Source organism: Microtus oregoni, unplaced genomic scaffold (genome assembly GCF_018167655.1).
Source record: "Microtus oregoni isolate MIOR12 unplaced genomic scaffold, Mior012 000004F_ref0000308, whole genome shotgun sequence".
Lineage (NCBI taxonomy): Eukaryota > Metazoa > Chordata > Mammalia > Rodentia > Cricetidae > Microtus > Microtus oregoni.
In genome coordinates this window covers 16,716,409-16,743,431 of record NW_024543063.1, presented here as the reverse complement: position 1 = coordinate 16,743,431, position 27,023 = coordinate 16,716,409, and positions in this window count along the sequence as shown.

Sequence of the window (27,023 nt, the reverse complement as noted above, 5' to 3'; positions counted from 1 at the left end):
ATAAATAAATTTATGTGATGGAAAATCCGTGCTTTAGCTATTTTCCCTGCTTGTGTATTCATTATTTGTCTTGGCCACTTATAATTGAATATCATCTCTAGTCATGAAAATTCTATGAAGCAGATTAGAAGAATCCACTTTTGTTTCCCATTGCATGGAAATGTACCTCCTGCTTCTCATAGTTGCATAATCTACAGCAGGATTTGTTTATTGCCACCTGGGATTATTTAATAATTAAAGACATAAAATTCAAAAAACTGAGCTATTACACACTTCTAGATAATGCTTGGATCAAGACAATATGAATTCCCATCTTGAGAAAGCATGTTCAGTACAAAGTTTGGAGAAATGGGCATGGAGATTAGACCTGAAACAGAAATTTATTAACACTTGTAAAAACATCTTAAAACTCTCCAATTTATGGCATTTCAACAAGTTCTCATGTTGGAAACCACTGGGGGCTTCTCATCTGAGCAAGATCATTGGTGCTGTGTGCACGGGCGGAGATCTAACCGACAGCACATTTTATGGAAAATCTGACTTTTGAATTGTGTTCATTTGAGCCTGCGTGCCTTTCTTTTTTCCATTCTTAGCCTCTCTCTCATTTTCTTATTTCTTTCTTTTTAAAAAAGGTCTGCTTATTTTTATTTTAAATGTATTTGTGTTTAGCTTATATAAGTCTGTGTCCCAGATGAATTCAGTGCCTGTGGAATCCAGAAAAAGGAATCAACTTTTCTGGAACTAGAGTTACAGATGGTTGTCATCTGCCATGTGGGTACTGGGAATTGAATCTGGGTCCTCTTAAAGAGTAGCTGGTTCCCTTAACCTCTGAGTCATCTCTCCAGCCCTGCCTTCTTTGTGCTTTCTTTCCTCTTCTTTTTTAACTTTTTTTGAGACATGTATTGCTATGTAGCTCCCTGTCCTCTAGCCCCAGCCTTCTGAAAATAAACACCAAGATTGCTGGCCTTTGTCACCTCTCCAAGCCTGAGATCTTTCTCTATATGCTTCATGTCAGAAGACAGATTCCAGAGCATACTCACCTACAACAAGGGCTATAAGAAGGGAAGGGGAAATTGGAAAAAAATCGCTCTCTTTTCCTGGCAATTATGTAAAGTTTGTGCTGATAAGACTAAATAAAACAACCAAAAAAGGGGGGATAGGACTGGAGAGATGGCTTAGTGGCTAAAACAGATTGCTGCTTTAGCATGAGGACCTAGGTACAGATCCCAAGCCAGGTCCCACTCACCTGTAAACTTGGCAATGTGGGCTGAAGAGACAAGTGCATTGTTGGGGGCCAACTAGCTGCCAATCTAGCAGAAAAACCTGAGCTCCATATTCAGGGAGAGACCCTGCCTCAAAAAGATAAGGCAACTCTCACGAGCCTGTAGTTCTAATAACTGCAAGGGATCCAATATACTCTTCTGGTCTCCGAGAGTGCCTTCGTGTAAGAGGCATACACATATATACATGGATAAAAGTAAAAAATAAATCTTAAAACTATTTTTAAAAAGCCGCCTGCTGTGTTCATCACGGCGCTTTGCCTTTTCTCTCCAATTCTCAGTGAAACTAATGTATATCCCTCAAAATGAACTTGGTGTGTGGATAAGTCAAGGGAAGGGCTTCCTGAGCAACCACAGAACCAGAGCCTCCAGTGAAAATCCTGCAGGGCCTCTCTGCTGCCTGCCTTCTACACATCTGACTTACCCCTGTCTTTGTTAGGCACAATTACCTCACTCTTCTCTCCATTACATCTTATTTTGGTTGTAGACAATGGCTTTGGCAACTCATTTCATTGTGTTGGACTGCATGGCCCTAATTCCAGGAATGTTGCAGCCACTTTTTATCTTCAGGGTTTAATGAGGACATTTTATCTAACCACGGCATCTCTTCAGTCACCCAGAGACATGTTAAACTCCCAAGCACTCACACAGAGCTGATGCTGGAGCAACCATGGCACCATTTGTTGAGTGTCCCGAGGTTGACACTCATTCACTGATAACCTTTCCTTGGGTCTGACTTCCCAGCTGTTTTCCCACTCACTCCATAGCTGAGTAGTGCAGACTTTGTTTTTTTGTTTTTATTTTCTCTTTTTTTCACTTAATTGATGGGCATGTTGTATGGGGCAGAATCAAAGCCACTGCTATCCTGTTAAGATTGATTATACCAGTGGTTTGTCCCCCCTGCCAGAACTCCCAAGAGGAGGCCAGCCTGCTTAGACCAGACACAGTCTTGTCACAGTTAAACTTCTCTTCTTATCAAAGTGTTTGTCATTCTGTGTTGGAATGTTTTTGCCAATATTTTGTCTAAGTATCAAAATCTTACTGAAAATTTCTGGTGAGAGTCTTGAAGTTAGTGAAAGATTCAAAAGAGTTTTTAACTGAATTTAAGGAAGAAAAGAAGTTGTTAGTGCACAAAACCAAAAGTCAGAGCTCAGGGGAAAAGATTACTGCATGCGGAGCAAAGAAATCATGAGTTTTAAGGTAAATTTCTAGAATATGTCGATGCCACCTCTTTTTCACTTCCTTCTTCTGTTGCCTGAGCTTGGCATATATTCTGACAGCTATTCGGGTAAGAAATCATCCCATTTTGAGAGCCACGGCTTCATCCTGCTCACTAATGTCTCTGCTTTAGGGCAAAAAGAGGTACATCATCGTCTTCCTGTGGGTATAATAAAAATAGATAGATCACGCAGAGACGGAACGTTTGTTGGGTTTGTAGGGAATTCCTTTCTGTGCCCAGGGGATTTAAGCCTTGGCTTGAAAGGAGCAGCTGTGGTCTTGAGGCTTCTGCTGTCTCCGACACACTACAAAGCAGTAATTCAATTAATTTATTGCTTTGGAAGACTTTGACACAACAGTGATGTACATGACCTACTCGCGGTGGGGAGAGATGAAAATGCTGTATTGGCAAAAGCCTCTCATTCCTTTAATGAGACATGATATTGTTTAGAGCATCCTGAGGCAGAAGAAAATGTGATGGAAAATTCAAACTGAAAGGAAGGGGATGTAAAGTCGTTGGCTGGGTGAGCAGCATAACAATTCCCTCACATTTGTGAAGACTTCAGGTCCCTATGTGATAAAATCTACCTTTTCTTTGGAAAGGAAAATTCGACTCCTCCCTCCAGATTTTAAGAAGGCTCTCCATTAACTTTCTAGATCTTTGTGGAGGTGTTTCTTTGAATAAAAAGGGTCCTAGAAAATCTAACCAAAAACAGATAAGAATGAGCTATCACAACACTGATGAGGGGAGGAGAGAAGATGACAAACTTCACGTCAGTCTCCGCTCCATAACGACACCTAATCTCCCAAATGAAACTCACCCCAAACAGCAACCTTTTTCTTTCTCTTTCTTTCAGGTATGAACATCAACTTCCCAACGTGTTTTAAAATAAGAAGAAGGCACTGGGTGGAGAAAAAGACTGGGCATTCATGAGGATGATGGCTTGTGACCAAGGGTTGGGAAGTTGCCACTTCAGGGAGAAAAGAAAGAGACAAATATAGTAGGTAGAGCATGCTTGCTGGAGGTTGATGAGGTCAAGTTAATTATTGTGTATATTTATTGGGGCCTGAAGAAACATTATGCAAGTAGGGAGGATATAAGCCTGATCAAAACACAGCAAGTAGAGCATCCAAATATCTTAGCCAGTAGCTTTATTCTTTTGTGTGTCCTGTATGGCCCCTACAAAAGGCTGAATTATGAATTCCATGAGCATCTCATCTGGGAAGTAGGAATGGAAAGGGCATAATGATTTTGGAAAGAGAACGGACAAGAACACCCATGAAGCATTTAGTTCAGAATTAAATCGTGATATAATGAGTAATTAGGAACATGACAATATTTTGAATGCATGCCCTTAATGAACCTTATTGGTCACATACCATAAAAGTGGTTTCAAACTGTTTCCAGTTCCCATCATTTGTGTTTTATAAGACAGATACCAATAACCTACAGACATATATCACTTGAGCTATATAGAACTGAGATTTTGAGGTGCAGATTCACAAGTACTTAATAGAATGGGGAAGAAAAGCCCTTCCAGTGTTCAGAATGCAATAAGGATGAGAAAAAGAAAGAAAACCAATTCCTGCAGTCACATGTTTTTCAGAATATTTGAGGTTAGTGAATCTTACCAGGAAAAACATCATAAACTAACCCCAATTTATTTCCAGGGTTCATAATTAGGGTTGTGTAAGTGAACACTGAGCAGTATTATGACCTGCAAATATGCCTCATAAGAACTCGGATCCACAATCATTTGAGAGTTTCCCACACGGTAGATTTTAACTGGACAGAGGTTGAAGGAATGCTTACGGGCTAGACAGTGCTGGGGGCTAACACCAAAATCACTTTAATAATCCACAGTTTAGCCACGTGGCTTCTCAGCACAGCAGAACTCACCCTCACAGGGAGCTACTTGCCTGACAACGTGGTGGCAAGTGCTGGTCTAAAAGAGGACACAGAACACCAAGGTGACTTCGTGGATCATGTCATCCTAGCAGGGCAAGGAGTCAGTCTGTGCGCTGAGGGTGTGGCCCACGGGGCCTACCACTCCCTAAAGCCATTGCTATTGCGAATTTGACAAGGTCATCATCTGCTCCATGCTATTTTCTGCTCAGCTGAGTATTTTTAATCTCATAGTACTGAGCGAATCTTAATATTATGCTCTCATGCACATGAGTGTTCCTCTGCAAAGGGCAAAGGTCAATGTCAACTGATTTCCTGAATCACTCTCTTTTTTATTTCAAAATTTACCTTTTAATTTTACTTTATTACATTTTATTGTGTGTGGAGGGGAGGGCTTTGCATCCATGGACTTGCGCATGTGCCGTGCCATGCGTATGGAGGTCAGAAAGTAGCTTATGACTGTTTCCTTCTGCCACATGGGTCCTGAAGATAGAACTCAGGTCATCCAATGTGGGGGTAAATGCTTTTACCTGCTGAGCCAAGATCTCTAGCTAAGCCCGTAACTCGTTGACTCAGGGAGAGTGACTGTCCAGCAAGCCCTAAATATGGACTCCCCTCATGCTCCTCTCTGACCCTCAAGACTGAGATTACAAGTATTTTCTGTCCCGGAATTCGTTTTATTAGTGGAGTTTCTGGAAATTAAGCCCATGTCTCAGGTCTCACATTCGTCAGCTCTCCAAACTGATATTTTTGGAAAAAATAACCAGTTTGCTGTTGTACCTTAGACTTCTGTTCTCTCTAGTACTGTGGCAAGAGGGTATCGCAGAAGTCTAAACACTTAGAAGAGCGGGGAGGAGGGCGGACAAGAGCCTCAGGGGTAGAAGCCAATGTCCTGGGTCAACTCCGTTCTAATGAGGGGAGACTGAGGAGCATTCCCAGAGGAGAGCTTCGTTTACATGACTGCTCCATCCCTGGCCTATGTCCTTTCCAGAAAACACTCAAAAGAGACACTGGCTACAGTCACTTGGATATTTGACACCTGTCCAGTCCAAAGTGGTCCAACATGCACTAATTAGATGAAAACAACTTCCTACAGGGTCCGGGTACCCACAGGTTCTCATTTACCCTTTGACTCAGTATTGCGTGGGGACAGGTCCGTCTCCTAATCATTTAACTTCCTCTCTTAGCTCACTCTTGGTTCAGAGCTGTTTTCACTTTCTGCCCAAGTCTTCTTGCAGAGCTGTGGCTCTGTCTCCACCCATCACAGACTATGTGTTCTGACAGACATGAAGAATTATAGTGAAATGCATGCACTGTTTAAAATAAAATCATCTATGTCATGAATAAAAAAAACAAAACAGATGGAATTACGTCTTTGGTCATGCCCCAGAACAGTTTCAAGCCCTTCTCAAATGCTTAATTTAATAAAGAAAGAAAAGAAATCCTCTAACATTCTAAATGCAGTAAAGCAAAAAGCCTAATTCTCAGTCACACAGGAATTTGGTATCAATGATTTCGGTGTGAGGAACTCGCTGGCGAGATGCACGAGGTTTATAGTCATAGGGTGAGGGTAAATCACCCAGGAGGAATGGCTATTGATTGGAACGTGAGGGGCAAAGAAGCTCAGCCTCAGCATATTCCAGGATAGAAGAAGGATCTGTGGCGTGTTGCTGTGGTCAGAAAGAGGAAGCCTCCTATCAAAGAGGGAGCAATGCGCCTGCCTTCTCTTCAACACAACATGGCGTTCCTCCAGAGGCATTCTGGGCAAATGATCCTTCACAGGCCATTTCTCTCTCACCGCTTCAAAGGCAGGGAAGGTGCGGTGTAATCCTTTTGTTAGTTCCAGAGTCACCAGGAAAGCTCACAGTCCTCAGGCCGCCTGGCTGCTTTCTGGATGGAATGCTTCAACTTGACATCAATGGGAAAGTGCAATCAGTCTTAGGGAATGTTGGAAATCTCTCTCTCTACTGACCGGTGGGGAGAGACAGGAGAGAAGGGAAGGGTTTATTCAATACCAGAGTGCAGCGTAAACAAGTGCCCGTGGTCGTTTCCTGCAGGGAAGTGGAAAGATTAGCCTGGTTTACATGGAGCTGAGGAGAGGGCTTAGCACACGTTATAGCTGATTAAACAGGAGTGAATCATTGCCCAGCCCCATCTAGATAATCTCCAGCCATTATCTTTCATAATAACAGGGGACTCTTGAGCGATCCCTTCTCCTCTGACTGATGTCTGTGAAGAGGTGGAGGGCACTCTTCCCATGCATGACACATGCGGCCATTCGGTTGTCACCTTCCCGCCGCAGTCCTTTCGCTTGTTCTTTAGTTTTTCAAGATCATACACAAGATAGTGTTACAGCCCCTAATTGTAAGCTTTTAAAACCACGTGCGAGGAAGCTCAGGATCACTTTCAGGTTCTTAGAAGCAAAGTCTCTCCTGCCAAGTGTCCTTGGGGACCTTTGTTACCAGAAGTGGGCACTTTGCCAGATGCTGCAGGGAAGCTTTATAAAAATAGACAAGATAAATGGACTTTTAGTGTAGTATTGTGCCAGACTTTTAATTTTCAGGAAATTATTTTTTTAACCTAGCTGAGAGTCAAGTCAATTTGTGACTTAGTTGAGAGGTTGGGGGTGAGGAGTGGTGGCGATGTGACATTTTAAAGTCAGGAAAGCCTGCCACACAAAGCAGGTTTCTCTTGGCAATCAAGATAACCCAAGAACCACAAACACATTGTCAGAGGGAAAAATTACATTTTGCTGCAATACAGATCATGTACAGATGACTTATTCCTCTTTCAAGTTCAAGCACAAAGAGACTGTTTATATATTTCCACTTCTGACCCAGGAGGGCAGAACAACATCGGAGGCCTGAGAAGATGGTAAAGAGCTTCCAGCTATTGCTTTGATAAAGAAATAGCATGCTCACATATACAACCCAACCTGTGGTGAATCAGAATGGAGTCACTGCCATAGGTGACCAGTTGCTTCGTTCATTTTTATAACCTCTCATATACAAAAAGAAAGCATTGCTGCTGTTTTTGCTTTCTTAATTTATTTTAAAAAGATATTATTTTTGTTTTATGCAGATGAGGGTTTTGCATGCATGTATGTATGTGCATCACATATGGGCCTGGTGCCTTAGAGGCTGGAAGTTGGCAGGGGATTCCCTGGAACTGGAACTACAGATGGCTGTGAGCCATCCTATGGGTGCTGAGACATAAACCCAGGCCTCCGGAAGAGCAACAGGTGCTCTTAACCATTGAGCAAGCTCACCATCTCTCTTTGAACGCTCCAGCAGTTTAAAAAAATGTTCTCTTTGCTTGATTTCTTTGGAATATGGCAAACTCTTTTCCTAAACGGGGTCCTGGCTGCCTGTATCATTTCAAGGACAACCCAAGTTGACACACATACCCCCAATTTTATGGTATCGTTAAATTTTATAACAGAACTATCCCAAGATAAACGTAATTGCATGAAACAATTGAAAAATGTTTACTGAGTCCCTTTGAAGTGCAGAGCTATGAAATGGAAGAAGATATCTCTGAAAAAGCAGCCAACAGTCCCTAAAAAATGTGCAAGGTGGTGCAGAGAAAAGATCTCCTTGTGTTTACAAATATGTAAGCACACGGGCGCTCAGCATTACCAGCAATGTGGGGCAGCAGTGTCAACAGTGAGACAGGAGAGGGAGCCACCGTGCATACGAACGCCTTTGTTCATCATGATGCTGATGCTGATGAAGACGACAACGATGATGACAACGATGATGATGATGATGGTAATGATGATGACGATGATGATGACGATGATGATGATGACAATGATGATGATGATGACGATGATGACGACGATGATGATGATGACAATGATGATGATGATGACGATGATGATGATGATGATGATGATAATGACGACGATGATGATAATGATGATGACAATGACAATGATGATGATGATGATGACAATGATGATGATGATGATGATGATGATGGTGATGAAGACAATGATGATGATGATGACGATGATGATGACAATGATGATGATGATGATGATGGTGATGTGTGTGTGTATGATAGAGAAAGAGGGATGTAAAAGGGAGAGAGGTGGAGGGAGGGAAGAAGAGGGGCTAAGGAGAGAGGAATGCATATAAGTACGGGTTTTCCATAATTGATATTCCCTTCTCTCTCTTTCTCTTCCTCCCCCTCCTACCTTCTCTCTCTGTCTCTCTCTCTGTCTCTGTGTGTGTTTGTAACAGGCTATCCTATAGAAGAATGACCTTGAACTTGCTATTTGGTAAGGATCTTGAACTCATATTGTCCTGCACTCTACCAGCTGAGCCCCATCTCACCCTGTTATCACTTTATATAACTTCCATGCATTCCTCCAGGCTTCTTGAAAGGGAACCTATGCTAGGCACCTGTCACACAACTGTCATTGCAATAACTGAAGGAAGTATTCATCACCTGCATTTTACAGACCTTGAAATGGAGCCTTAGACAAGCAAGTTACCTAAATCTACCAGGTAGCAAATGGCAGCACCACCCTTCCTTGGATTTTATATGTTCTGATTCAGCACCCTGTAGATTACCAATGTTTAAAATATAAGCTTTGCAGAGCTGGATTTGATAGAAGGATAGTAAAATCAGACCACAGACCACTCAGTGCCAAACTGGAGTCAGAGCCTGTTGGAAAACAGGCCCTGTGTTTCCTGCTCCTAGGGCCTCTGTGACTTCAGATATTTGGCATTTCAAGGAAATATAGTTGTGCAAGATGAAATCCCAGCTCATTGCTTCTGTAGCTGAGGCCACTTGAGCTGAGCGCTCTTCAGTTTCCAGGACAGCCTTTCAGGAGTGTACAAATCATAAAGCATGCAAAAATCCTATTTCATCCCCCAGGGAGGAGGAAGGGGAAGTAGGATTCCCTAGTGAGTGGCTGGTGTCTGAAGGATGCTGTGTATCTCAAAGATGAATTTCCAGGTAGCTAATTGGAACCGAATGTGCATCTTACCCTCCTTTCTGGAAACTTCTTTCCTCCTGCCTCCTCCCCTGCCCCTTGCCCCCCGCCCCCTCCCCTGCCCTGGGTTAGGAGACTCAAAATAAATTTAGGCAGAATTTAGAATGAAAAAAACTTTTTTTCCGCTAGATTTTGGGATGAAATGAAAGTTAATTGTGGCAAAGAAATGTTTTCATCTGTTTTATAAGATTCAATTGGGAGATAATAGGTAATTGCAAGCTAATTCCCCGATTTAAAGAATCCCAAGATTGAATGGAAATGTGATTATGTCTGTTTGGGAAAAGGCATTTGTGAAATATTTGCGTTCATTACCCTTCCTCTGAGCAGAAGAATACTTAAATCAAGTTCTGTCTTCCTCTGGGGAACGCATTTCTTCAATTGAAGATACAACATGTTCTTTTACCTAGTTCGGTTAATATGAGAATCTAGGATAATTTCTGTGAGACTTATAATGGGCCTTCCATATTAAACAGTTGCCAAATCCTCCAGGCCCTGACTAAGAACCTTATTGTCATCTTTCATTACTAACTGCATTATTTTATACATGCCACTCAATGTCACTTTTCTGTCCCTGCATTAATTTCATGGCAAAAGGATTAAGGTGTTGTATTTTACACCACCCCATCATTTATCTCCCAAAAACATAGGCACCATTCCTATTTTTGAAAAATATTCTTACTTATTTTTAATTACTCATATGCAAGTGTGTCTGCATGGAGGAATGTAAGGCATGTAGGTACAGGAGACTGTGGAGGCCAAAAGAGGGTGTTGGGTCCCCTGGAACTAGAGTTGAGTTGGTCATGAGCTGCCCAGTGAGGATGCTGGGAGTAAAGTTTAGGTCCTTTGCAAGAGCAGGAGAACTTAACTGTTGAGCCACCTTTTCAGTCTTGTTAGTCATATTTAATTATTAATAGTAATGCTAACAACATTTTAGGCCCCACACTTATATCCATGAAAACTCTACAAAGTAGGTGCTGTGTTCATATTGCACGTGGTGACGTGAGGTTTGGGGAGTGTAAAGATAAAACTTGGGGCTGGAAAGATGGCTCAATGTGTAAAGATATGCATGCCATGAAGGCTTGAGGATCTGAGGTTGTATACTTAGCACACACGTGGAAGAGCCCAGAGTAGCAACGCATGCTTGTAACTTCAGGGCAGGGGAGCGAAGGCTATGAGATCCTTGAAGCTGATTGGACCAGCAAGAGGACAGTCCATCACCAGGAAGACAAACCAAACAGAGACCAGATTATAGAAAATATACTGACATGGAGCAGATGGAGTAGGGGTGGCCAATCATGCCCTTGGAGACATTGAACTTCTCTCTTGCAAATAACTTTACTGTTTGTATTGTTCTGTGTTGGCAACCTGTGCTCTTGCAAATGGTGGAAATTGAGGACAGGAGGGACCCCTGTCCCCCCCCCCCCCCGTGTCATCATCCTTTCAACATAGACCCACTATCTGGTATTTTTGCTACTTTCCCTAAAATCACTCTAGTCTAGAAAATGAAGGAGTGAGATATTCAAAGAGAAAAGGACACAGAAGAAAATATTTTCAACTCAAATATCAAGAGCAAAGAAAAGAAAACAACTGTAGTATTGTTGGTTTCTCTGTTCCTGAGAAATGAGGAAGGTTCTGTCTCTTTTAGCATTCACACTTTCATTGGGTCAACTGGTCCCCTTTTAAGTTGTCTCACACTCTAGGAAGCTGGGGGATATGGCAGGGTTTCATGGCTGAGCACAGACTCTCTGCACAAGTGCAACCATATACAACGGCAGCTGCTACTGTTCCTTCTTCATCAGTGACTCTGTTGGACATTGGTCAAGCTTGAGTAGCCAGCATTACTTTTTCCAAAGGCCTATTTATTTTATTTCATTTGTATGAATGAGAGTTTTTCCTGCATGTGTATATGTATCAGATGCATGCCTGGTACCCATGGAAACCAGAAGAAAATATCAGATCCCATGGCTCTGAACCACTACGTAGATGCTGTGAACTGAGCCCTGGTCTTCTGTAAGAGCAGCAAGTGCTCTTAACTGCTGAACCATCTTTCCAGTCCCCCTTGAGAATTTCTTCCCCAGGCTTCCTTTAGCAGCATCTCAAGAGTCCCTTGTTCATGGTTGGAACTGACTCCAAGTTGCAGGAGTAAAGTTCTTGGCCTGTGGTAGACTTTGCAAGACTTTGCAGAAACGTTGGCTCGTTTTCAACTCACAAGAGGGGAAGCTGAAATGGCAGTAAAACCGGGAAGAGAGATCCCTGGCTGGGGAAAGAAAGATTCTCAGTGATGTTTTTGTCGGACACTTTCCTCAGTCGCTTCTCTATCTGTCTCTCTCTGAACTTGGGGCTTCCCAGTTGGCTAGACTGACTGGCTTGGGAGCTGCAGGGATCTTTGCATCTCTTTTCCACCACAGCCCAAGTACTAGAGTTACAGATATTTGCCACTTTGACTTTTTACTTGGGTGCTGGGATCTGTCTTTATGACAAGCACTCTGACCTGCTGCTGAGGCATCTCCCCAGTCCCCTAATGATGTTTTCTGAAAGCCTGCTCAGTGTGAATCATTAAACTTCTTTCTTTCCTCCTATCTCCCTCTTTCCCTTCTATCTCCTTTTTTCCTTCTTTCCTTCCTTCCTTCCTTCCTTTCTTCCTTCCTTCCTTCCTTCCTTCCTTCCTTCATCCCTCCCTCTCTCAGTCCCTCCCTCCCTCCTTCCCTCCCTCCTTCCTTGCCTTTTATTTTTTCTTCAGGGAGGAGTAGTTTACAGTCAGAACTTGGCTCAGGTTTGAGATGTTTGAGCAGAATGACATATGAGTACTTCTTTATCAGAATATGCAAACCATGTGTCTGTGCTCACGCTAGGTCCATTTAGACCATTCTAGCCCGGTGTGCCCCTGCTTCAGGCTGTTTCTCGGTGTCACACCAACAGGATGCTCCACTCGCTTCACAAATCAACCTCTGTGTGTGACACAGTTTCTGTGGAGTGGCTCAAAGGTACAAAACATGATCAAGAAAGAAGACAGCTGATCTAGTGACAGAGAGCCTGAAGGGAGAGGGAAGGAGCTGTGGCAGCAGGGCCTCAGGCTGCGCATGGGCAATAAAGTCTCTGATAGGCTACGCTGGCCCCATTTAGCAACTACAGGCTGTAACAGCAGGTCTCAGACAAATAAGGCAAGCAGAAAATCTTCTATGGAAACATGAAGACTTCTCCCACCATTAGCGGGTGACTTTGTCTTTGGTGGGGTGCCTGCTGTTGCTACATGGGGGAAAGGGAGACCACATGTTAGGGAGAGATGCTTCAGAAACTCTTTTCGAAGGAGGACCTTTCAGAGGTCATCGAGAACAGTGAACACAAGATTCAAAGCATTTTTTTGCAAAGCTCAAATTTCACATTTAATGTGCGGGTTTTTTTATACTCTTTTTTGTCCCCTTAATCAAAGCCCTGTCATTGGCATCCTGGTAAATATTTAATAACTAACTCTTTAGGAAAAGGAGGAAAAAAAAAGAGTTCTGGTTAGTGCTGGTTTTGGCTGTGTAAATAGACCCCGATGGCCAATTTCCAGCAGCCAATATATCAACTGACTCATGAAATTCCTTAAATTTAACAATTGGCTTTGGTATGAGCCAACTCCACCTACCCTGAAATTACAGAGGAGAGGTTCTAATTATCAGAGGTTTTGTGTGGATAAAGGGCCAGCCATGAGTCCACTGCGCGGGACTCAGATGTCAATCACATTGCAGACACTCGGAACGAAAGGCTAGTCATGCCTTTCCTGTCCTGTCCTCAATGAGGACCATTCTGGTGCCTCTCAACCTTAAGGAAATGTCAGAACCGACTTTAGCTGTGGAGGTCACAGAGGGTCATTATCTGCTGTCCCCTCCACGGGCAGCCTGACTATGGCATGTGACCGGCTCTTCTGCCTGAGTCAGGTGCTGAGCAGCTTAACACAAAGGCAACCATTGTTGGGCTAAGGGATGGATGACAGACAGCAATCTTTGCAAAGGAGAGAAGCATTTACCTCAGGGCAGAAGACAGTCACCAGAGGGGAACAAGGTGGAGTGTCCTCACCTGTCCAAGACCTGTAACGTGTTCAAACACACCAGGCAGACAATGAGGCAGCCCCATGAAAGGAGAGGCGAGAAGGAGGAAAAGGTGAGGACACTTTCTTCGTGGCAGCTGCAGAGGGAGGAACGAGGAAGATGAGGGCGGGGCAAAGAGGAAGGCGCCAGGTAGCATCAGTTTGTTGGCTGGCAGGCAAGGGCTTCAGCTGAGTAGCAGGTGGGGCCGGTTGACTTACAAGCACGCAGGAGGGGTTCTGTTCTGGGAAGCTGCCAGTTGTCCAAGAGGGGAAGCGACGCAGGTGGGAAGGGCTGCAAAGTTCTGACAAGCAGGTATCAGTTTGCTTTACTATTAGTCATTTTGCCCAAACTGCATTTAAAGAAAAGAATAGCAGCTGTCACCCAAGATTCAAACTATGTATAAATACACATTGGAGTCTGGGTGGTTGTCTTTGTCTTAAGAAGAAGAAAGGGCAAAATTGGCTCACACTCTTTTAATCTTTACAGGTCCCTTTGTCATTTCATGCCTACGTGCCCTGAATTAAAGGGATAAAGTAAAGTTTTAAAGGGGAAAAAATAGCAAAGTAAATGTGTCTTTTGCTCCACATAGCAGGTAAAAGTATAGGAGGCAGGAGAATCACTGTGAGTTCAGAGTCAGCCTGAACTATGGTGACACTGCCTCAGAATCAAAGCAAAGATGCATTGACAACCATTGTTGTTGTTATTATTATTATTATTACTACTACTACTACTGCCTACTGCTACTACAACTTGATTCCTTCTTTTTTTCCTTTTTCTTTATCTTTTTCTGAGACAGAACAGGATCTTTTAATGTAGCCGTGACTGGTCTAGAACTTGCTCTATAGGCTAGGCTTGCCTCCAACTCACACAGATCAAAGGTTTGTGCCACCATACCCTGGCAACTAGACTGACTTTTGCTCATTTGCTTTTAGGTTTTTGTTTGTGTAAATCAAGTGCAGAGCTTATCCCTGGCAATCTGTGCTTCACTTTCTTTCCAGTTTCCCAAGGGGGACTCCCGCACAGCATGAGGGGGTGGGAGGTTCCCTTCCAGACCCCGGATTAGGCACAACCACACCCAAACACTTGTTTTTTTTTTTTTTTTTTTTTTTTTTTTTTTTTTTTTTTTTTTTTTTTACAGAAAGATCCTTTATTAAGCAGAAAAGAAAAGTTAAAGGGGTTGCTTTCTGAGTCAGACAGAAAAACAGCAGCCAATGACCTTGTAGGCGTCATTCTTAAGAGCAGGAAACGGGGAGGTCTGTGTTAGAATGGACCGGGATGGGGATGCGATGGTAAAGGATGTGGGAGAAGGAGAAGGGGACAAGGGAAAGGAGGGAAGCGGTATCTGGCCCAAGGGGACAAAGGGCTGTCTCTGTACAGAGGGGAGACAGATATGGCCCATAGGCAAATGGTGGTTTATAAAGGTAAAAAGGAAAACCCCATATTAGGATCAGGTGTTTAATTTTAATTGGGCTTGTTAATTAAGTAAGTCAAGGGAGGCTTCTGATTGCTGGTTTTTGGCAGTCAGTCTGAGGAAGAAGTGGCCAAATAAGGGGATTGCCCTTGGTGGCTAGCTTCAGGAATGTAATCTAACAATCAGTAAGGCAGAGAGAATGGGGGAGAAGGGCAAAGCCTGCCAGAGCCACATGCTCTACGGGTCTTCATTCATTCCCTTACATCCCCCCTTTTCCTAGATGGTTTTACTTTTCCTTTCTTGCCTTTCATATTTTGCTTGATTTTAAAAAATCTAAAACCTAGGAAGAATGAATGAGAAAAGAAACATGGTGTTTGTCTTCCTGAGACAGGCTTAATTTGCTGACCGTGGTTCTCTTGGTGGCATTCATTTTCCTCCAGATGCCATCGCTTCGATTTTGAAAGTTTTCATTGTGTTCACATACATTTCCCTTAGCCAGTCCTCTGCTAGGTTGGGTTTGCAACCTGGCTATTGTGACCAGTGCTGCAGTAAACATTGACTGTGCGGATAGCTCCATGACATGGAAGCGTGGAGTCCTGTGGGTAAATACCCACGAATGGTCTAGCTGGGTTACACGGCAGATCTGTCTTTAGGTTTGAGACACTTGCATGCGGACTTACATAGTGACTATAGTAGTCTACTTTTTCAGCTCTTGATTTTTTTGTTATTTGTCTTATTTTGTTTTGTTATTTGCTTCATCTTTTGAGACAGGGTTTCTCTGTATAGTCCTGGCTGTCCTGGAACTCACTCTGTAGACCAGGCTAGCCTCGAACTCAGAGATCCATCTGCCTCTGCCTCCCAAGTGCTGGGATTAAAGGTGTGTACCACCACCACTCAACTCTTTGGTGACTTTTAAAAAATTTACTAGATTTTTAAAAAATACCAACCAAGTTCCCATTCTCTCCCCTCCTCCCATTCCCTCCACACACCCTCCCATACCGCCTCCATCCAATCCTCAGAAAGGGTAAGGCACATTGCTTTGTGGAAGGTCCAAGGCCCTCCCTACTATATCTAGGCTGAGCAAGGTATAAATCTAAAGAGAATAGGATACCAAAAAGACAGTAGAAGCAGTAGGGATAAATCTTGGTGCCACTGGCAGTGGCCCCTCAGTCTTCCCCAGCAATTCAACTGTCACCCACACTCAGAGGGACTAGTTTGGTCCTATGCTTGTTGTTTCCCAGTCTGGCTGGAGCTGGGGAGCTCCTATTAGCTCAGAAAAACTGTTTCAGTGGGTGAACCCATCATGGTCTTGACCTCTTTGCTCATATTCTCATTCCTCTCACTCTTCTACTGGACTTTGAGAGCTCAGTCCAGTACTCAATGTGGGTCTCTGCCTCTGTTTTCATCAGTTACTAGATGAAGGTTCTGTGGTGATATTTAAGATATTCATCAGTCTGGTTACAGCGCAAGTCAAGGTCAGGCCCCTCTTTGGCGATTTTTGAAAGAAAAAAAAGATAGAGTGCCTTTGGGGAAAGAGATTCGTGCACTCAACAAAGTGATTAAAACAACAACAAAGCAAATGGTTTTGATGGACATTTCAGCCCAGCATCGTTGGCCTTGACCTAGGAACAAATGGCAAGCATTATGCTTCCCGTGTGCCATGTTTCATGCCCAGATGTGCAGGCGCCGACCTGGTACACGAACATGAGTGACGACACCAATTCAAGGAGTAATCCAATTGGTGAGCTTAATTCCCACCCTGTCCCCTCCAAAGGAGAAAATACATATCACCTTCAGCCAGGTTCTTTCACAAACTGCAAAGGTAACAGGAAGCCAATATTCCTCTGAGCCTTTAAACTCCCATCTGAAGGAGTCCTATGTAATTTACAACAGAAAGGAAGCAGCGATTTTCAGATGTAAATGCATATTAATCCAGAAAGATAAAACAGTAATTAAAACCCATTGGGATAACTCCATTCTTGACTGAAGGGACTGTCAGGTTTCAGCCTCAATGAGTTCTCAGCCTTCTCTGCTAGTCGTCCTTTCTTTCCCAAGCCCCTTTCTTTGTAAACCCAGAAACTAGGTCAGAAACATAAGGTCCCTGCTTGGAATGAAATTGACAAGGCAATCTACAACCAAGGAAGACTCAGTCCCTCTAAACACAAGATAAATAATTTATCTTAAAATTTAGTTAATTCATCTTAAATACATAAATAATGCACGACTAAGCGTTCTATATAAAAATGTCTAAAATGTGAAGGCCGCCAGGAGTGGAGCTACTAAACTCATTTTCCCCCTGACAATTTCTCCCACAGAGTGTAAACTGTGCCTTCTGATTTGCTGAGCATCCCTCCTGGTCCTTTTTTAAATTATTTATCTATAATATTCACTTCAAATACTTTTTACTGCTGACATCATGAAGATACTTTTCTTTAATCGCAAATAATCTTTCAGTGATTTGTGGACAATCAGAAAAACTCAAATGAAGTGTAAGCCATATCCCTTGCTTGAAACGCTCTGAAAGGCAGCTAAGAATCTAAGTTGTAGTGAAATATATATATATATGTGTGTGTGTGTGTATATATATATACACACACACACACACACATATATATATATATATATATATATATATATATATATATATATAGGAGCTCAAAATACGGAGGGGTTCAGAAGAGCATGCTTACTCTTGGTTCCTGCTTCCAGGAGGGGTTTTCTGGGAAGCACAGCCCTGGGTGATCCGCCCAGGAGGGATCCGCCAATTGGAACAGTAAAGATGGCATTTTAGATGAAGGGAATAAGATGTTGGTGGATGCTTCAGTCAACTACTTCCCGAGTGTCATTTGCTAAGCTGTCTCTGCTGGGACGGGGTTTGGGGGGGAATGAGACTATGAATCACTTTACCATCCCTTTTCTCTTGGTAGCTTTCAAATTCCCAGTGAATGATTGGCTTATCTTTCAAAGGATATACATGTGCTGAGTTATTGAACTGGTTGGACAACCAGCCTGGAGCTTGGTAAGCTGAGCCCTGGCCTTCTGGTTGGATGGAAAGCTGCTCAGGTGACCAAAGATCACCCTACAGACAATGGTCTCTCAAGTGAATCCTGCCATAAGGTGCTCGTCCATGACAAGTATTTTATAATGCCCATGTTGTTACCTGAAATAAACTAGATTCTGCAGTGCACTCTCCACTCATATAATATTTAAAAAATCAATAGAATGCTCTGCCCCAAGTTTAAAAAAAGAACACATAACACAATCCTGCACATATGCTTGCGAAGACTGCAATTGACAAGATAAAAAAACTGGCTAGGCACTTGTCCATGGGCCTACAGGAATGCTGCAGGTGCTTTGTTTTGGTCTTAACTTGTATGTTATGTTTTCTGGAATAAAGAATAGTTAGTGATATTCTATATTTTAAAAGCCCAATTTATCTCTTGGAAACTCAGTGTGTCTTAGGAATGCATGAACATCACTAGGTTTGTCTCTATCAGAGAGATGGCCTGTTCTACGTAGTCACAGAGAGTTTATTTCTTGTTTGGCATGGTCTTGCTCAAAGTTTCCTGCCTAGCAGCCTCATTACCTACCCTGGTAACTATCAGTGGTTTCCTCACTCACACCATCGGGACAGCACACAACTGTCTGGCCACATTTCTGAATTATTCTCTATTGCCAGAATCACCCCTATAAAAACCACTGCTTCATAGCAATCAAAAGTCATGATTAGAACAGTCTTTGAAAGTGTGAGATAGTAGGAGATATGGTCTAATAAACTTTGAATTCAGTGTCAATGGCTTATCAGCAATACTGGGTGATTTGTTGGCACAATGGGCACTCTGTTGTAAAGACCTTTTCTCCTTATTGATCAATATTTTTTTTTCACCACTGAAAAGATATCCTGACATCTAAATGAGGCCCACCAGTGGTGGCAAACAAGGTTAGACTAAGAAATGTAAGCTGTGGCTAAGAGTTTCTAGCCCAACATAAAGAGGAACTAAAGAGAAAAACATGCCAGCATTTGAGCCACTGCTGTGATTTTGAAGATGTCTAACTCTGAGCCATGACTCAGGAGGACGGAGGGACCAGTCAGCAAGAGACGGGGTGCTGCCTCTCTGTCCTAAACCACCAGGTTGTCAATCTAAGCCACCGGGACATGGAGTGAGTCAGTCTTCTCTATACTTCTATATACTACAAAACACATCTGAAAACCACATCGAAGGTCACTGTCACCTGATGTCAGCTGGAAAATGAGAAGTGGTGGCTGGTGCTCAGGATGACTGCCTCTGAACCTGGAGAAATCCGGGGATGTAAGCGGCTTGGATTTCTAAGTGACTGTGGTACAGCCTTACCCTCAATCCTCTCGAAGATGACCCTGTTTCCCTTATTGAATTAAGAAAAAATTCAACATGTTGAAGTGACCAAGGCACTTTTTGCACACTACTTAAGGGATGGGAGATAATTTGGCCACAGGATTCAAAACACAGGGAGAAAGAAGAAAGGAGGAAGGAAGAAGAAAGGAAATGCCATTTTTAATCTATTGAGTCTATCCTAAGGAGTTAAATTATATACTATAAACAAATATTTGTGAACTGGTAATGCTCATTTAAAAAAATTTTTGGAAATTTTATATATTATTTGCTTATTGAAAATGAATTGTTAGGGTGCACCCCTCGCGATCCTGGGTTCCTTGCTTATACTCTCTCTCCTTCTGCTCCTGATTTGGACCTTGAGATTTCTGTCCGGTGCTCCAGTGTGGGTCTCTGTCTCTGTCTCCTTTCATCGCCTGATGAAGGTTAATATTCAGGAGGATGCCTATATGTTTTTCTTTGGGTTCTCCTTATTTAGCTTCTCTAGGATCACTAATTATAGGCTCAATGTCCTTTGTTTATGGCTAGAAACCAAATATGAGTGAGTACATCCCATGTTCCTCTTTTTGGGTCTGGCTTACCTCACTCAGGATAGTGTTTTCTATTTCCATCCATTTGCATGCAAAATTCACAAAGTCTTTGTTTTTTACTGCATGCCTATTTATCCGTCGGTGATAGCTTTAAATAGACGGCACAATTTCTCAGTCTCTACCCTTCACCACATTTGATTCAGCGTTAGACAAGCAAACAGGGAGGGCTTCAAAGGACCGACTTGAGCAAATAGCATGTATTCACCACTTAAGATGAGCAGATTTCTACCGGAAGCCTTGGATCCATCATCCTAAAAGCTTCTGTAAGCATTATGATCGCTCTCTGGTAGTTATGAGAATGTGGGTGTGCAAATATTTAAAGAATCAATAAACACCCATTTATAATCTCTATAGCACATATGCAGAATTGTATATTAAATATATATCAAATACACTATGTGTCATTGTTGTGTTTAATATATAGAAAACATGCTGTAGTATTTTTGTACATTGTTTAATTGTGAGTCGTATCATGTTATAGCCAGGCAGCAAATCCCTATATATTGTTTTTCGACTTTAGCATCTAGAGTCCTATATTCATTGAATATATTCATAGTTATATTTTTCATTCATTCATTTTTTTAATACCAATTTTTTGAGCACTAATTTAGGGAAATAATCTGTGTACCTTTAGAGTGAACCACTGAGTGAGTGGCTCACATTTGTAAAACCACCTGCATAATGAAAAATATTTAAAGATATTCATTATCTTACAGCGAAAGCACCCTTTAGATTTTTTTTTTTTTTTTGCCTGTCACCCGAGGCAACTGCTGGTTGACTTTTGTCGCTCTAGAATACCTTGCATTCTATATAAATAAAGTCATACAGCCCACATTCGCCTCTGCCTGGCTTCTTTCCTTCAGCTCTTGTTTTCTGAGACTCACTCTCGTCGTGTACATCATTGAGAAAGGGGAACTCTGGGTACAGTGTTCCGGCGCGCATGCTCAGAGTCCTCTATATGTCCTATGAGCAGACGGCAGGGCTGTTCCAGGCTTCGGCTCTCATGAATGAAGCTCAAAACTGAAGCTGCTAGTAACATTTATGTGCATGTCATTGCGATGTGCATATCTGTCCTGTTTTCTCTTGAGAAGAGGTCAAGGGTCATATGGTACATACATGTTTAACTTTTTATAAGTGCCAATCTTTCTCTCCTTCCCTCCCATATACATTCCATACATAGTATATATTCCATATATATTATCCATTCTACCTGTGACTTTTTAAGCTTGTATATGAAATTTTCTGCAATAGTCTCATTGCGCCTCGAACTTTGTCCCATATATCCCACTTCTGCTCCCCTGTCTAGAGTATATGCTTTTACCTGATCTATTTCATACTGACTGGTTTTCTTCTGTCAACTCTTTTTCTGTGTGGCTCTTTAAGCAATGGGCTATGAAGTTAAGTTAATAAAGTTGACTTTGGATATTTTATTTCGGTACTTTTTTGTGTGCTTTCTATTTCTTTTTTAAACTCCCTGCTTGATCCTTCGCTATCACCGCGGTTGAGCACTTTAAACAACTTTCGTTTCAGAAGCAGAGTTAAGGTTTGCTTGTCTTTCTATTTGAGAGCTGTTTATGTTTTCTTGACTTTTTTTAAGGACCCAGGGCATGGAGAATGTCTCCTGGTGATGACCTTGTCCAGCGCAATGCTCCCGCTCAGGAGTCAGGGCATGCATTATCAGACCGCATGCCTGTGTTCAGCTTTTTACCCAACCTTGGTTTCAAGTGCTTTCTGTTTGTCTGGTGCCTGTTTGGGTCAAGGGTCAGCTGGGCTGGGTTTCTACACAGCCAGGGGTCCCCTACTCTACCTCCTTCATTGTTGGAGTTCTTAAGTTTCTGAGGCGTCCCTGGTTTCAGCTGGCTGCTTTTGTCATTCCTCCAAGCAGAATGTAAGCTGCCCGTGTTATCCCTGCTACCGCCTCGTCTGGGAACTTTCAGAACAGACTGTTCCAAGTCGGGGGGGGGGGGGGGTCAGTCTCCATTTCTGGGAGGGTCAGTTAGGCACTCCCTCACCTCTACGCTTATCGATTACTTGAGTTGCCATACAATGTTCTAACTGGCTGACAACACATGTTTAGTCAGGTGTCCATAGACCGTCAGTGTTTTTTTTTTTAATTATACAAAACAGGAGAATTTTCATCATACCAGTGTCTTTACGCATTTGTGTGGGAGACAATAGATGAAAAAATGGAAATTTGGGGTCCTAAGGCCTGAACTTCAACTTGAATAAAAATTGTATGCTTACAACAGTCATGCTTTCATGGGGAATTTTTTGATCTCTTATTTCTCCACATTCTAACCAATATTTGGTACTATCATTTATTGAACAAATTGTTATCTTAATGTGGGGAATGGTGTCTGACTGTTGTTTTTATTTGTAGTTCCTTAATTACTTGTGAGGCTGAGCAAATTTTCATACATACTGATGTTTTATGTTGCTTCTCTTATGAATTGCCAGTTCATGTTTCCCCCCCCCCATTTTTTAATTAGCTGTTCTTTTCTTATTGACTGTGGGAATCTTCCATATATTTCCTGATTTCTCATCATTTACAATGTAAATGTTTTCTTCTTACCTGTTGCTTATATTTTAGCTTAACTCGTGGTATAGTTTCCAATAACCGGTCTACATTATAAGCCAGTCGTGGTGTTCCATGCCTTGGAATCCCAGCACTTGGAAGGTAGATGCAGGAGGCTCAGGAGTTCAAGACCAGCCTAAGCTACATAGTGAGTATGAGGCCAGCATTGACTACATGAGACCATGATCCCCCCCAAAACTCTGTATTTTACTGATGTTCTACTTAGCTTTTAATGTAAGCTTGACATAGCCTAGAGTCATCTGTGATGGGAGTATCAATTGATGCAATGCCCAGATTTGGCCTATGGGGAGGTCTGTGGTGGGGTGATGAGGGTAAGGGAGTCCTTTTGACTTTTAATTGATGTAGGAGGACCCAGTTCACTATGGGTGTCGCCGTTCTCTGGGCAGGTGGTCTTGAACTGTTTAAGAAAGCTACTTAACTTGGGTTTAGGAACAAGTCACGAAGCAGCATTCCTCCCTGGTGTCTGTATCAAGTTCTTGCTTGACTTCCAAAGTCCTTCCGTAAGTTGCTTTTGTTTAGAATGGAACAAATGGAGTCAAGTTTCTTATATCTTGTCCTGTGGTTTTCAATTCTGATAACCTCTTTAAAATATCTCTGACATTTTTCAATCATAGTTTTGAACATTAATTATGTTATAGGTTCTTTCCTAGGCGCTGGTGACTATGATGGTCAGACAGAAAAGAGAAAAACCAGGCAAGAGACAGCTGCCAAAGTCCCACCATATTTAACTTCAGGTACTGATTGTGTGGGACAGAAGGGCAGAGTTGTGGCATACCGATGGGCACAGCCTTTGGAGTTTGAGTGTCCAGAATTCTAGCCTGGTTCCAGTTACTCAGGAGCAGAGGGAAGTGAAAGCTGTTCTGTGCCTCAGTTTCCTTACTCTAAGGGAGGACGTTAGTAATGTCTACCAGATATTGACTGTATGTGATGATTCTGAATAACTGAAGGAGCACCTGGACATGTATAAGGAGCCTGCTGCATACAATGCACTACATAGACATTTGAGTAGATCAAATCAAACACAACGGGATTAAATCAGATGATGGAGCAGGCATAGGACTACAGATGAATGCTTCATGTAAAATGCTACCAGTGACACTTGAGTGCAATCCTAAGTGTGGGTGAGGGTGGAGAAACCCACTTGGATAAAGATGTAAAAATTTAGGCAGCTATACCATGCTGTCCTTTAACCATTTCCAGTTGTTTTATTTTTGCATTTCTTAGTTCACCTAAAGCTTAGCTTTATGCATGGAGATTATTTTAAACAATATTTTATGAATTCTTTGAGTGTTTCCTACAATGTATGTTGAATATAATTATCTCTCCTCCCCCCAACTCCCACAACCACCCTCTCCGTTTCCCTATCCCTTCCAATCCGTCTTTGAGATGTCTTTTTTTTTTTTTTTTTTTTTTTTGGTTTTCTTTTCCCATGGCATCCAATTTGTGTTGCCTGGCTAGTCTTCCGAGTAAGGCCTGCCCTGGCATGTGGCGGACCTACCAGAGGTCACATCATTAATAAAACCAAGTCTTCCTTTCCCAGAAGCTAGCAAATGCTGATATTATGGACACAAGCCAATCTCATACTGGATCTAATAGTTTTTCTGTAAATTCCTGAATCCCTTTTTAGTGAAAAATATAATCACAATATCTATAAATAATTATATATTTATTTTCCTTTTCTAATAATATACTTCATGCTTTTTAAAATGGAGTGTATTATAATGCTGAATTAATGAGAGGTTGAAGACACATTTATAGTGTTCCTGATTTAATGGAAATTCTTTAACTATTGCATCATTAATTGTTTATTATGATTGCGGTAGGTGTTTAATTGGCACTCTGCAACAGGTTAAGAACATTCCTCCTATCCTTACTTTGTTAGGAATTTTTAAGTTGATCCTTTTTGAAACTATACTTTATAACTTTATTTGCTGATAATATTGAGTGATTGCATCCCTTTTTTATGCAAGCCACTTGATTGAAATGCCTGGAAGTATGACATTGGACTCATTACACCTGCATCCTTTTAGGAATTTTTGTCCAGGTTCCCTGAGGGACTTTAATTGTTTGCCATTCCTTCTCATCTGTGTGTGTGTCCCAGAAATCATAAATATATGATTGTTTATAGATATTTGGAATGGTTTTCACTAAAAATTTACAGAAAAACCATTAGAACCAGTAAGAGATTGGCAGGCTTCCAGGACATCAGCATTTGAGAGCTTCCGCGACCAGAAGACTTGAGACACTTGTCCCAGAAAACGCTTACCCATTTTTCCTTGACATTTGTCTGTGGGGTAGCTTTGGCCAATGAGAAACACCAAATGTAGGCATGATGATGGGGAACTAAAGTAGTGAGACTCCCATTCCCAGCTCAGACTATCTAGTGTGGTTGGATGTCCTCTCGGTGTCCATTTCTTACTAAAAGAAGTCCTTCTCTGAGCTCCCTCCATCCCACCAGAGAGCTTAGGATAGTTCCCCCCTCTCTCTTGTGGCTCTTACTTAACTCCGGGCTTTAGCAAAGCCACCTGTTGTCATTGCCCTTTGTCCTCGAAGGCTGATGTTTGTTCTCTAATGTTGCTAACCTTTCCATTGCTTCAAACCCATCCCCTAGACCTCAATCCCTTAGACTATGACAGGCGTCCCCAGCTCATTTTCCCATTCTTGAGGTGCCTTACATGCTTCTGTTTCCTGTGGCAACCCAGGCTGGTACATCTTTGAAAGCTTTGTGAACATAGCCCTTTCTAGCCCTTTGACATCACTGTGTACTTGTATAAAATAAACTCTGTAGTCATCATCATGTTAAAGATGCTCTGTAACAGGGAGACTTGTAAGAAACTCTTCCACAAGAGCAGAAAAGCCAAGATGATTACATTTAAAGTAAAAGAGAGTCGTGTGTATTTATTTTCTCTGGTTGTATATTAAAAAATAAAATTGGATTAATTCCCATGTCTTTAAAAATTCTATAACCATTTTCTTTCGGGAGGGCCATTTCTTCATCCAAAACAATAAGTATACTCAATACCTTTTAAATCCAAGTTCAGTTGGTGGATATTTAATTCCAATCTTTGTTCTTCAGCCAGGTGTGCTGAAGCTGCAGCCCACGGGCTATGTGTCTGCCATAGCTATGCACTCGGCCCAACAGAAAATCATGAATTTACTTAAAATATCCTAAAATAATTTTTTTGTAACTTGATTGTGAGGTTCTAGAAGGGCATGAACTCAGCAGATGACAACACCATGTTGCAATATCCAAAAGATGGAAATGCCTGTAGAAACATAATTAAAGACAGGCCACACCTTTGGGCTCTGTGTATCTCTGATGTAGAGCCATGCTACACAAGATGCTCCTAGACCTGGAAGGTGTCATTAATTTTGTTGTTGCTGCTCCAGCAGTCTAATTTTCTACCAGTCAGTGGAAGGTGACTTTACATAACCCCACCCAGCATTCCAACACCCCAATTCCCACACTGGCATACAGGAAGCAACTGAGACATTTTAAGCTTTGTTAACTCTAAGTATGACACCCGCAAGGAATGTGAGCCATCTGACTGAAAATTTGGATACTGATCATTTAATATAAAAATAAGAAGATAATGTAATCATACTATTAAACTCTCTCTATCCCTTCTCTCTCATACTTAAGCCTCCAAAATTTCTCTTTGATGATCTATCATTTATCTGTCTGTCTGTCTGTCTATCTGTCCACACACATACACACACACAAACATATATAAGTTATACTATTTTAATTCTTTCAGTACATTCTCATTTACTCATTAGAACATTCTGGCATTCATTATTATATAACCGCTTGACAATAGAGGGAACCAGAAGGAATTAAATTACACAAAAATTAATAATGCCTCTCCAGGTAAACAAACATGCCTGATTTTATTGTCATACCAATCGACTATAGGCTTTGGTTTTCACGCGCAGTCAGATTTCTGTATCCTAGGAGCCTCTCCTACTTTAAAGGAGTCAATGAGAGCTCCCGTAGAAAACTTTCCTCTGAGTACGTGCCCAAGGGTGGGATTTCACAGCTAACTACCTCTTTGTCTCAGTGCATTTATACTTGGACCAAGCCACAGGATATCAATCTCACATCTATGCCCAATCTCTTCTCTTTCTCCTGTGAAGCAGGCACGGAAGGTTCAGCTCATTAAATTTAATAGTCCACGGGAATTTTCAGTCTATGGCGCATTTGTGAATCTCTTGACATATATCAAGGAGCAGTAAGAAAGAACAGTTATGGACCATGAGTAGCTGTTTGACCATCAAACACCTGCCGTCCTCCAGATGCGTTACAGGTGTGCCTGCTAAATGGTCTTAGGTTTTTCCATTTTCCATACACACACCCACATCTGTCTTCCTCTCCATTGAAGTTCTATCTCTTTCTTGTTTAATGTCCAAAGTCAAGATATGTAACCCAGGCTATCATCCTCTACCAAAAGGCTAACATAGGCTTAGGGTCTAGAGGATCTACCCACAATTGCTGGGGACAGGTTATCATGCACTGTTTTTTCATAGGCCAATGAGCATTCAAGCACATAAAATGAAAATGGATTTTAAACTAGAAA